At 41.5% G+C, this 13,928-nt stretch overlaps 1 protein-coding gene across 4 annotated transcripts in view; it reads right to left on the reverse strand.

Annotated features, from left to right (window-relative positions):
• Positions 1-13,928, reverse strand: part of rnf13 (ring finger protein 13) — a 264,442-nt gene that overhangs the window by 221,909 nt on the left and 28,605 nt on the right. The window contains exon 1 of one of the 4 annotated variants that reach the window (XM_072254986.1): positions 10,359-10,415. The exons of 2 other annotated variants lie outside the window; for them this stretch is intronic. The gene's annotated coding sequence lies outside the window, so the exon portion shown is untranslated. Of the gene's footprint in view, positions 1-9,592; positions 9,673-10,358; positions 10,416-13,928 lie in introns of those variants that run through there. One more of the 4 variants, XM_072254987.1, reaches the window with a different exon arrangement.

The following is a 13,928-nucleotide window of genomic DNA, read 5'->3' on the forward strand; positions in this document are numbered from 1 at the left end:
TCTGTAATCATACATTATCCTGCATAAACATGATACTTCCCAAAGCTTGTGTTGTCTGCCTCATGGCAGTGTTCAGAACAGCTGCTCAAGGCTAGAGAGAAACAATGAATGGGAGGAGAGGAACCAGTAGGCATGGTTCACATGGGAATCAGCAACATTGGCAGAACCAGGAAAGTGGTTCTGCTGAGAGTTTGGGATTTGAAACAAAATCTTGGCAGGAAATGAGGTCAGTGAAATGTGCATGGTTCAGAGCTTTATAGGAAACAATTATACATTCTGGATTGACAGAGGAGACTGCTATTCTGTTGAGATGGCTAAATTTGAATGTGTCTTTTAACATCAGTTGTTCTTGGTGAGTCAGATAAATAGAGCTGCACTTGGATTAATATTAGTACTGTACAGTGGTGGGAGGAGGTAAGTAGCAAGTGACAGGGTTAGCAAGTGGCAGATGAAGTACAATTGGAAAGTTTAAAATAAATAGGGTATTGCTGAGATTGTACCCAGTGAGTACTGATGCCATCAACACTGGGAAGATTGTAAAAATCCACTTCCTCTTGCCAAAAAGGCCAGAATAGGGACTCAAATGATTAAGGAACTGCTTGGTTAAGAATGAGATGAGAAAACATTTCTTTCTGTGTAGAGTTGTAAGTGTTTGCAATTCTACCAGGGTTGTGGCTGGTCAGAATTTTTTTAAACACTGAAGAGTAATAGAGATGTATGGTGAAGATGGTCAGTCAGCCATGAACCTTTCCAACTAGTGAAGCAATTCAAAGAGTTATGTGCCTCCTCCTGTTTGTTGTTTCTTTGTTGTTTCTTTGTTGAGAAATTTAATACAAATCAGGATGCAAGATCCTGGGAAAAGACCTTCAAAACTAATTTTGAAACACCATTTGCCCTTTCCAAACTGCAGAGGTCACCAAGTCTGCCATGGGTATACACATGTATGTATGCAGATAGGCACAATTTAAAGAACTTCTACGCTGCACTAAAAATTGTCCATGGCTCCACATCATCAGCATCCTCCTTAGTGCTGATGAGAACACAATGATCATGGACAAAGAAAATTCTTTATAGGTGGGCTGAACACTTCTGAATCGTCCTTCGACTATAAATGATGAAGCCATCGATCACCTGTCCCAAGTATCTGTCAGTGAAGCACTGGATGCTCCACTAACCTTAGTTGAGACCCAGGAAGCAGAACATTGGCTCTCTAACAGCAAAGTACCTGGACCAGATGCAATATCGTTGAGGTCTACACAGAATGTCATACAATGCTAACAGAAAAGCTCCATCAGCTCTTCCAACTTATGTGGCAGCAAGAGACAATTCCATGGGAATTTAAAGGTGCACTCATCACCCATCTTTGGACTGTCAGCTAAAAGGCAAACCGACAGTCCTGCAACAACTATCAGGGATTATCTTTGCTGACTATTGAAGGCAAGATCTTTGCCAAATTTCTTACCAGAGAGCCAGTGTGGATTCCAGAAGGAGTGTGGTACTATATTCAAGCGGAGTTTGGGACAAGGCAGCTGCAAGAGAAGAGTCAGGAACAAAATGCTGACCTGTTCTCCTGGTATGTTGATCTAAGATCTTTGACACTGTTAGCAGAGAGGGTCTGCAGAACATCATGGTCCAAGGAAAGTTATCGCCATGGTGCAGCAATTCCACAATGGCATGTAAGCTTGAGCTCCAGACAACGGTGACACGTCTGAGCCCTACCCCGTCTCAAACAGAGCAGAGTCTCAATGCCAATGCTATTCAGTCTGGTGTTTTCCCTCTTCAGAATCAAGTTTAATATCACTGGCATATGTCATGAAATTTGTTAACTTTGCAGCAGCAGTACAATGCAATACATGATAATACAGGTGTGACAAGAATACACATAGATTAAGATGTAGCTGGCCTGGGCTGGCACCAGTGGAATCAGTAGTTGGTCTGCCACCTGTCTTCAGGAGAGAGAGAGATAAGGAAAACAATGGAGCAGCATTTGGAGATGTTAATGAAGGAAGGAGAGCTGTCAAGATCGGCTCCCCCTTTGAACCCTGAACTGTTTGAAGTGATGGACAGGCGATACCGCAGCAGGGGGATAAAAAGGGACAGGTTCGCTAAGGCAGGACACACGACACCCGAGGTAACAAGACCCTGGAAGCGGTGCGTCTCTCACAAGTCGGTGGGAAGTACCGGGCCATAAACGCACAGGGTGGAAAGGCACGATCGGCGGGAACCTGGTGTGTGTCCACCCTTGCCTGGGTGCCAGGTTCACCGCAGGGAAACGATCATATCTGGAAACGGAGGGGTCACGGTCGGTGACCTCAGACGACATCACAAAGGGCTCGCCTGAAAGCTGACTGCGAAGGTCTGTGTGGAAGCCTTGAATATTCATTCGTTTTGCTCTCTCTCTCCTTCTCCCCACTGTCCATCGCCACGGCAGCGATTACTGCGAACTGAACTAAATTGAACTGAACTTTGCGTCACTTTGAAACTGGTCATTTACCCCTAGACAACGATCGAGTTTGATTGATCCTGTTATCTTAATTCTGTGTACATGTATGTTTATCATTGCTGAACTGTTGCATTCATTATCCTTTTGATTAGAGTACTGTGTTGCTTGTTTCTTTAATAAAACTTTCTTAGTTCTAGTAATCCAGACTCCAACTGAGTGGTCCATTTCTGCTGGTTTGGCAACCCAGTTACTGGGTACGTAACACAGGATAAAAACAAAATGAATTAAAATAAATTATATATGTATATCTCAAATAATTAAATTAAGTACTAATTTAAGAAAGACATGCCCTTTTCTCACTGTTACCATCAGGTAGGAGGTACAGAAGACCGAAGGCACGTACTCAGCAATTCAGGAACAGCTTCTTCCCCTCTGCCATCTGATTCCTAAATGGACATTGAATCTTTGGACACTACCTCACTTTTTTTTAACAATATATACTGTACAGTATTTCTGTTTTTGCACATTTTTTAAAATCTATTCAATATACGTAATTGATTTACTTGTTTATTTATTATTTTCTTTTATCTCTCTGCTAGATTATGAATTGCATTGAACTGCTGTTGCTAAGTTAATGAAGTTCACGTCACATGCCAGTGATAAAAAAAAACAAATAAAGTAGTGAGGCAGTGTTCATGGTTTCAATGTCCATTCAGAAATTGGATGGCAGAGGGAAAGAAGCTGCTCCTGAGCCACTGAGTGTGTGCCCTCAGGCTTCTGTACCCCTTCCTGCTGATAACAGTGAGAGAAAAGCATGTCCTGAGTGGTGGGGCAGATGTTGACTGATGCCTTCAGAGACAGCAAAGTAGGCATTGGGCTCCACTCTGATGGGAAATCCTTCAAATTCAGGAGGTTCCAAGCAAAATCGAAGGTTATGACAGATATCATTAGAGGTTTTCTTTTTGCTGATGATTGCCCTCAATGTTGGTCCAAAAGATGATCAGCAGTGCTGTGTTAACAAGTTTTCTGTTGTGTGTACCAACTTTGGGCTTACCATCAACACCAAGACTAAAGTAATGTTAATTCCAGGGAAATCATATGTTGAGTTAAGCATCTTAATCAATGATCAAAGACTCAACTCAGTGAACAAGTTCACATATCATGGAGCACATTGTCCCAGAACAAAGTCATTGATGAAGTAAAAAGCAGGATTGCCAAAGCAAGTATAGCCTTCAGCAGACCTTATACCAACATCTAGAACAGTACAGACACAAGTCTACAGGCAAAGCAGTAGAGCTTCTCACTCTGCTTTACACCTCTGAAACATGGACAATGTACCAAGAACATGCCAATAAACTAAACCATTTCCATAGAGTCTGCCTCAGAAAGCTCCTCAACATTAAGAGGCAAAACAGAATCCCTGACACTGAGGTACTTACTAAGGCAGCCCTGCTGAGAATCCACACCATCCTGACGTGGTCCCAATTACATTGGGCAGGCCACACAGCTCATATGCTGAACCCTCAGCTGTCTGCCTAAGAGACTGCTTTACAGTGAACTACAGTAAGGAAAACATTCCTGTGGTGGTCAAAGGAAATGTTATAAGGAGAAAAAAGAAGAAGAAAGCCCTTAACTCTGAGTGGAGTTATCGGGACGATGTTATGATGGCACTTTTTTTTTTAAAGCAAGCTTTCTTATTTTTACAAGGCCGAGTTGCCAGCACAGATGGAAAACGTGCAAGGGAGCCGGCTGGATTCGAACTCAGGAGCCTTCGCTCCGAAGTCCGGCGCTGATGCCACTACACCACCAGCCAGCTAAATGTTATAAAGATACACTGAAAACATCAGTATAAACTTTTGGCAGCAACCCAGACATATGGGAACATATCACCCAGGATCAGGTTGAGCGGTGCTCCTCCCTCCATAAGGGTGCAGTGACACATGAGACAGAAAGGACAATTGCAGCAGAGAGACGTAGAGTGGCCAGGAAAGCAAAGCCAGCAAACCCCCAACCCAAGGTGACTGCCATCTTTTGGTCATACTGGCAAAGAACTTATCAAGCGTGGATTGGCCTCTCCAGCCATCTGCATATCCACAGACCAGTCCAGCCCCTATAAATAGTGGATGACCAGAATGGCTCTCATCATTGCACGATGTACAAACAAATAAACGAACCTGCTGACAGGTACATAGGCACAAATGTCGATAATGGCTATGCCTGGAACAAAACTTAGTTTCCAGTCATCTTGGCCCCCTTTGTCACTTGTCCAAGAACCCTTTGGTAAACCTTTGTAGTGGCTGGCAAAGACCATTCCCATATTATGTCTTACACTGACAAATATAATCCATGAAGTCAAATACCCTGAGTGAAAACGTATTCCATACTGTTATTGGAAAACAGCAAGCGGACACAGGAAATGATAAGACATTCAGAAAGCTTCACTGCAATATTGTAAGAGCTGGCAACTCAACAGAATCCTTGGGCTATAATTCGGTAACAAGAGAATAAGGACAGCAGTGAGTTTGTATTTCCTCTTTTGGAAGATTGTGCAAGTTCAACATATGAAGAGGTAACTTCCCAGTTCTCGATCCTGCCCACCCTGTTAAGCAAATCTTACCCCATCTTTCGCTGATTTTGCAGAAGTCCCAAAAACAAGAGTTTCTGCAGAGGCTGGAAATCCAGAGCAATACACACAAAATGCTGAAGAACTCAACAATTCAGGCAGCATCTATGAAGGGGAATCCTCTACTACTGAATGATAAGGTCAAACTTGGGTTGGAGGAGCAACATCTTATGTTCCATCTGGAAGCTTCCAAACTAATGACATAAATACCAATTTTTCCAATTTCTGGTCATTTCTCTCCCCTCCCTTCTCCCCATTCCAGAGATCCTCTCACTCCTTCTCTTCTCCTCACCAGTCCATCATCTCTTCTCTTATTTCCCTTTCTTCTATTTTGTTCACTATCAGATCCCATCTTCTTCAGCCCTTTAATTCTTCCATCACACCCCCCCTCCGCCCACCAACTACTTCCTTCATCCATTCTCCCCCATCCACCCACGTTCCCCCTCACCTGGCTTCATCCATCACCTGTCAGCTTGTACTCTTCTCTCCCCCACCTTATGCTGGCTTCTGCCCACTTCCTTTCCTGCAATGAAGAAGAGTCTTGGCCCAAAATGTCAGATGTTTATTACCCTGATAGATGACTTGCTGAGTTCCTCCAACAATTTGTATGTCAGCAGAAGTTGTAACGGCCTCCACAGCTAACTTATACCCACAGAAAGAGTAGAAGTCATCCTGAACACCAAGGAAAGGCATTAGGTACCACACATGAGGAAAAATAATAGATATAACTCCATATCCCACAGCATTTTATAGTCAGAAAAGTTTCTGGTGTATTCAAATGGTACAATGAAGGAACCATATTCAACCAGTGAATACAGTTAAAGTTTCTATTATATACAACCATGACTGAGAGATGCAGATTGGCCAGAATATCAGAAATTTTCATCTTACTTCAGAATATTACCTGAAAGTCTTAATGGCCGGTTGAAGAGAGGGAGTTAGCAAGGCATAATTAGTGTCTCAGTAATAAGCATCCCCAACAGTGCAGAAATTCCTCAGTACTTCGTGCCAACCCAAATATTTGCACAAAAATCTCTGGAGTGGAACCTGAAGCATGACTAAGAGATTAAAAATATAGCAGAGAGCAAATAATTGTACAACCCAAAACCTCAAGGCTCACAGATTAAAGAATGCAACAGGCAAAGTGAAAGATATAAATTCTTGCATTCATTTCAACTGGCGGATCACATTTCAGTTTGAAACTCCATTTCAAAGTCTGTGTTTCAATCCTCCACTGAAGAACTAATCTAAATTTGCTCTGGATGGGATCGAAAAAAGTGTCCTTTTGGAACTTGTCTCACCCTGAATAAAGATGCCATTTCTCCTAAATATTTAGGCAAACCATAAACAAAATTTGAAGGTTCTGCTATTATAAACAGTTGCAATAAAGCCACAGTGTATATCTATGAACCCAAATGTAGACTGGGAGACCGCTTCACCTAGTACCTACGCTTTGATGGGGAAAAAGTGCAATCTCCCTGTGGCCACCTATTCCAATCCTGTTTTCCATTCACATTCCAATGTGTCAGCCCATAGCATCTTCTGCTGCCACAATGAGACCACACTCAGGTTGGATGAGCAACACCTTATATTCTGTCTGGGTAGCCTCCAACCTGATGACATGAACATCAATTTCGTGAGCCTCTGGTAACTGTCCACTCCCCATTCTCCTTCACTATTCCCATTTCCCCCTCTCACCTTATCTCTTTAACTGCCCATCACCTCCCCCCTTCCCTTTCTTCCATGGCCTTCTCTGGTCTCCTGTTAGATTTCTCCTTCTCCAACCTTCTGCTTCTTTCTCTAGCTCTTTATTTCACCCCCAACTCCCAGTTTTACCTTTCACCTACTATCTTTTACCTCTCTCTCTCTCCCCTTCCCCTTCTTTCTTACTCTGACTTGTAATCTCTTTTTTCCAGTCTTGATAAAGTGTCTTGGTTCGAAATATTGACTGTTTACTCTTTTCCATAGATGCTGTCTGGCCTGCTGAGTTCATCCAGCATTTTGTGTGTGTTACTTTGATTTCCAGCATCTGAATATTTTCTCCTGTTAGTGTATTTGACAAATTCACCCAATGACTTCATCACAAATTCTACTGAATCTACACAAGAATTGGTTTATGAATAAAAAGTTCAACACTCAATGTTCAAAGTTCGGATCTTCACCGTATGCTAACTTGGGATTCATTTTCTTGCAGACATTTACAGGAAAATAAAGAAATATAGTAGAAATGAAAAAATAAAAAGATAAGAAACAAGCAATGGGCAAAAGACAAAGCGTACATAATAAAGAGTAAATAAATAATTAGTTGTACAGTCCTTGAAAGTGAGTCAAGTTTGGGGCATCAGTTCAGTATTGAGGACAGTTACACATTGTGAATGTATTTTTTTTAGAAAATTTCTTTTCAAGTTTATTCTCGTCTTTGAGACTAGTTCCACAAAAATACTAACCAAGCTTGAGAACAAATTGATATTTCTACATCATAAAAAAATTATGATCCTGTAATTGCTCTTTGGAAATAGCATACAAAATCTACCAGCTAACTTGGCTTAATTTTTATCTCATGGAATCATGCATACTGAGGTACAAAACCATTAGGAACAGTATGTACTGTGGTAACTACATGAAGTTCATGTTTAGTTCTAAGGGGAGGAAAAGTTCAGCGACAGTATTATTACTCGGTGAAGTAATCTTAATAAAAAGTCTTTGTCAGCCAGCTGTTTCTTAGTGCTCCAAATTCCAAATTTATAACCACAGCTAATCTCTATAACTTCTGCAAACCCTTATCGCTGTGCAGCCATTTTTTGATAAACAAAAAGGTAGGCATCCCTGGAAAATATTAAAGTAAAATTTTATAAATCAAGGAAAAGCTAATTTAATTATGGAATTTTTGGTAAAATATATTTCTATGCATGGAAAATGACCTGCAATTCATTCATAAGATACATTCCCTAGTCTTCCCCTCCCCTATAGTTAACTGTGTTTATCAAAAAAACATAAATTGAGGAACATTTCAAGACATGCATGCTAACAAAGGCTCCTTCTACTGTTAACAGATTTTTTAATTTATTCCATTTTTACAGCAGGATTGTCAATTTTCATGTTTCTTCACACTAGAATTCCCTCCCCGCAAAGCTTTATCAAAATCCACACTTCAATGATTGCTTGAATTTGCTCAGTGTTCGGACCTAAACTCTCCAACACCCATTTTTGGGTCAGCTGTGGTCCATCTTAGCACATTTAAAAAAAAAGTTATCAAGAAGCAAACTACAGAAAGAAAGATACAATTAATGAAGTTAGAGAGGTCTAATCGCCACCCATCCTGAACTAACTTCTGATACCAATAGATTAACTCGAGGGCAGCAGCCTGGAACAGCAGTAAAATGTATGATATTTGAGAGTGTTGATGTAGCATTCAACCGTTGGCTCAGGATCCTTATAAAATAATAGCTGCATTTCTCACTAAGATCCAAGTCAAAGAAAGTCAAAGTAAATTATCAACACATGTATAAACTCGGCCACTTTATTAGGTATCAGAATCAGGTTTAATATCACCAGCATATGTGGTGAAATTTGTTGCTTCGTGGCAGCAGTACATTGCAATACATTATAATAAAAATAGTAGATTACAGCAAGTACACACAAAAGGGTGGCAGGGTGGAGATACATCTCTACCAAAGGAGGTGTACAGGGTTTTTTCCCAACGCTAGCCTACAGGTCACCCTTGGGCAAGGTGTAGCACCTGCTTAGCCCACTGATCGGGGTCATGTGAAGCCATGGGAGTAGGTGGTGGATGGTCTTATGAGCAGCTGTTGCATGATCACAAGTCCTAGTATGTGACCACTGACACCACGCAATTTCTGAAGAGTATTGACAATGTCTGGGGTCACCCATTTGTAAAGACACTGCCCAGAAGGTGACAATGGAAAATCATTTCTGTAAAATATTTGCCAAGAACAATCATGGTCATGACAAATGGAAGACTATGATCGCCCACATCATACAACACGGCACATGATGATGATGATGATGATATATAAAAAAAGAAAATTAAATTAAATAAGCAGTGCAAACAGAGAGGGGAAACATACTGATGGCAGAAGGGAAGAAGATGTTCCAGAAATATTGCGTGCACGTTTTCAGGCTTCTGTATCTCCTCTTTGATGGTAGCAGTCAGAAGAGACCACATCCTGGATGATGAAAGCCCTTAATGATGGATACCGCCTTTTTTGAGGCAGCATGTTTTGCAAGTGTCCTGCATGTTGGAGAGGCTAGTACCACGATGGCGCTGGCTAACTTTACAATTTCTGCAGCTTTTTTCAATCCTGTGCAGTAGGTCTTCTATACCAGACAGTGAGGCAACCAGTTAGAATTCCCTCTACGGTACAACTGTAGAAATTTGCTCGCATCTTTGGTGACATACCAATTCTCCTCAAACTCTGAACGAAATATAGCCACTGTCCTGCCTTCTTTGTAATTGCATCAATATGTTGGGCTCAGGTTAGATCCAAGAACTTGAAACTACTCACCTTTTCTACTTCTGATCCTTCCATGAGGACTGGTGTGTGCTCCCTTGACTTACCTTTCCTGAAGTACACAATCAATTCCTTGGTCTGACTGATGCTGAGTGCAAAGTTGTTGCTATGACACTCAACCAGCTGCTCTATCTCGCTCCAGTACACCCTCTCGTCACCAGCTGAAATTCTGCCAGCAATAGTTGTGTCGTCAGCAATTTTATGGATGGCATTTGAGCTCTGCCTAGCCTCACAACTGTGAGTATAGAGAGAGTTGAGCAATGGACTAAGCACACATCCTCGAGGTGCTCCAGTGTTGATTATCAGTGAAGAGATGTTATTTCCGAACCACACAGACTGTGGTCTTCCAGTTGTTAAGTACCCCGTAATGGGTTAAAGAACCAGCAGAAATGGAAAACAACTTGGAGTCTGGTATTGCTGTTAACTAACACTATTTTAGTAGTAACTACGCAATACAGTAATATAAAACAGAAAAAAAAGTGTGGAAATATAAAAGCCAAGCTTCTTCAAGCTTAGTGGGTAAATGGATACAGTCTTACGATGATGGGTAAATGAAATCAGTTCAGTTTGTGGTCCTCTGTTGTCCTCCGAAATCCCTTAAAAATCATCGAATGTGACCACAAAAAGGAGACCGTCTTCTGTGGTTAAGTTATCAACTCAGGCAAGGGTTGGACACACTGATAACTTCCCACTGGTCACCCCCTTTCCACACTGCCAGAGCCACTGATTGATTCTCCTGATTGATCCTCCAAAAACTCACCTTTGTGGGCACAACAAAGCTCATCCAGTGTCCAAAACCATATGTGTGTCTAACAACCAGCTGACGTATTTATCTCAGCATGCTGAACACCAGCTGTCCATCACATAACGCCACCCTCAGTTACCATGATGACTCACGAGCTGCTCGTTGCTCTCTCTCTCCAAGTCAATCACACCCTCTCTCTCTTTTTAAAGGTACAGTCTATAAGGGATAATTCAGGATCCCGTCACACAGTGAGGAAATCAAGGATCCAGTTGCAGAGGGAGGTACATAGGCCCAGGTTTTGGAGCTTGTTGGTTAAAATTGAGGGTATGATTGCATTGAATACTGAGCTTCAGTCAATAAACAGCAGCTTGACATAGGTATTACTATTGTCTAGGTGATCCAAGTCCACCTGGAGAGCCAATGAGATTGCACTCGTTATAGATCTACAGTAGGAATACGCAAAATTGCAGCAGGTCCAGGTCCTTGTTTAAGCAGAGTTGAATCTTGCCATGACCAACCACTCAAAGCACTTAATTACAGTGGCAGTGAATGCACTGGCTGATAGTCATTGAGGCACTGGTATGATTGTTGCCCTTTTAAAGCAGGCAGGAACCTTTGACAGCAACAATGAGAGACTGAAGGTGCTTTTGAACCCTCCTGCCAACTGGTTGGCTCAGGTTTTCAGAGCCCTTCCAGGAACACCATCAGGGCATGACATTTTGCAAGGGTTCACTCTCTTGAAAGATATTCTGATGTAAACCTCCAACACAGAGATCACAGGGGTCACCAGATGCTGCAGGGATTTACACAGGTGTAGATCACAAGACATAGGAACATAATTAGGCCATATGGTCCATTGAGTCCGCTACACCATTTCATGATGACTGATCCATTTCCATCTTAGCCCCATTCTCCTGCCTTCTCCCTATTACCTTTCAAGCCTGACTAATCAAGTACCTATCAATCTCTGCCTTAAATGCACCCAGTGACCTGGCCTCCAAAGCTGCCTATGGCAATGTATTCTACAGAGTCATCACCCACTGGCTAAAGAAATTCTTCCTCATCTGTTTAAGGCCTGGCTAGAGACAGAGTGTACATCGCTACCAGGATAATGGTGGAAAGCTTCCTCAGCAGATAAAAAGAACATTTGACTGCCAGATGTTGCAGGTCAGGTGAACAGGTCTGCCACCTTTGTGCACTTCAGTGAGCTAATCAGAAAACATACTCCACCTCCTCTGCCTTTAAAAGACTGAGCAGTCCTGTCTTTGCAGAGAATGAAGCAGCCATCGTACTACAACATAGTGTCCAAAATGGTGGGAGGTAACTATGGTTCCATGAAGTAAAGTACACAGCAGCCCTGGTGTCCCTCTTGGTACAGCAATCTCCCTCTTGAGGTCTTCAGTTTTATTTTCCAGAGACTGTATATATTTGCCAGCAGGATAGTCATGAGTGGAAGTCCAAGGCCTCTGCATTTCAACCGTACTTGTAGACCGGTGTGATATCCCCATTTCCATTTTCTTTTTAAAAAAGGGGAACTACACTCTCGACTCAAGTCTGCGACCAAGGATCAATTTTGAGGATCAATAGATTTTTTTTAAATATCTAAACACCCATGGCTGTGAACGTGGATTTCAGCTGTAGTAGTCCTAAACAAGAATATTTGATGATTCCCAACAGAACTGCATGCAAAGAGTCACTTAATGGCACCATCTTATCGGAAGACATCTCCTGCACCTAATAAAGTGGTCACTGAGTGCATGCTCATGGTCTTCTGCTGTTGCAGCCCATCCACTTTAAGGTACGATGTGTTGTGCAGAGATGCTCTTCTAAATACCACTGTTGTAACACTTGGTTATTTGAGTTACTGTCACCTTCCTACCAGCTAGAACTCGTCTCACCATTCTCTTCTGACTCCTCATATTAACAAGGATTTTTTGCCCACAGAAATGCAGCTCACTGAATGTCTTTTGTTTATTGCACCATTCTCCATAAACTCTAGAGACTGCTGTGTGTGAAAATTCCAGGAAATCAGCATTTTCTAAGATACTCAGAACACCCTATCTGCCACCAAAAATCATTCCACAGTGAAAGTCACTTCAATCACATTTCTTCCCCATTCTGATGTTTGGGCTGAATGACAACTGAATCTCTTGACCATGCCTGCATGCTTTTATACACTGAATCGTTACCACATGATTGGCTGATTAGATAGTTGCATTAATGAGCAGGTGTACCTAATATGAGGCCACTGAGTGCATGTTACCATATACTACCTTGAGATGAATTTACAGAAAAATAAATTCAATAAAATCTACAATAAACTATACATAAACAAAGACAGACAAACACCAATGTGCAGAAGACAATAAATTGTGCACATAAAAAATTAATAGTACTGAAAACATGAGTTGTAGTGTCCTTGAAAGTACGCCCAAAGCTTGTGGAATCAGTTCAGAGGCAAGGTAAGTGAAGTTACACACGCTGGTTCAGCAGCCCAAAGGTTGCAAGGCAAAACTGCTCCTGAATTTGGTGGTGGGGGCCCCAAGGCATTATCTCCAATCGATAACAATCAGGGTAGCAGCTTATGACCCAAATAATTCTCCAAAACGTGGGAAGAGATATCTGACCAATGTCCCTAACTCCCCTCCATTTGGCTACTGGAAAGAATAGAGGCAAGATATTACAATACTTGAGGGAAATCCAGCATTAAACAAAGTAACATAGCTCTTGATCAAGCTAACAGAAATGCAGAGCAATAGACAATGGAAACCAAGGAATCAAGAACTATAAAGGCTTGTTCTGAATTTTTCAGACAAATGACACATTGGGAAATTTCCTTAAATTGGTGACCTTCTCCAGTGCATCACAAGACTTTAGAGAACATGTGTTTCTAGGCAAGGGATATCAATACACTTTGATAGTACTTCCACAGATACATCATAACAATTACAAAAATATAATAACTTGTGATCTACTATTCTGGGAAATAAACCACTCACTTCAAGCCCAGAAACTGCACAATTTCCTTGATCAGACATTTAAACAGTAGTCAATATTATTTTAGAAAGGCATCTGTTTTTTTAAAAAATACTATCTGCAGATATACCTCATTTATTATCTCAGATTCCTGTTGGAACCCTCACAATCATTTTAGGGTCCACTGAATATATAGGTGTGTACAATAGGATTCAACACCCACTAACAGAATTTATTGAATGGTGTTTAAAAGAATGATTCCTGCAAGCTTTGATGCAGTTAGTTGTTGCAATGTTCATCAGTTTCATGGGAGGGCAAAAGTGGGCTCAACAGTCAAGGCCTTTATTCACTTACCCTTCCAATACTCAAGAGTCAAGTACAGTAAAGCAAGAAATCACAGTGACAACCAAGAAGAAAAATAGTTTAAAATAACTACACCCTAATAAAAGCTCAATGCTAAATGAGGCATTTGTCCTTATGGGAGAGACCAACTGCCTGCAGTATCAGAAACTGAATTAGCCTAAATTCTCACTATTGGATCCCAACAGGTCTGTGCTCAGATCCACATCTGTCACCCCGGCCTGGTTTGAACACTCAAAAAATCTGTAA

The sequence above is a fragment of the Mobula birostris genome, chromosome 4 (assembly GCF_030028105.1).
Source record: "Mobula birostris isolate sMobBir1 chromosome 4, sMobBir1.hap1, whole genome shotgun sequence".
NCBI lineage: Eukaryota > Metazoa > Chordata > Chondrichthyes > Myliobatiformes > Myliobatidae > Mobula > Mobula birostris.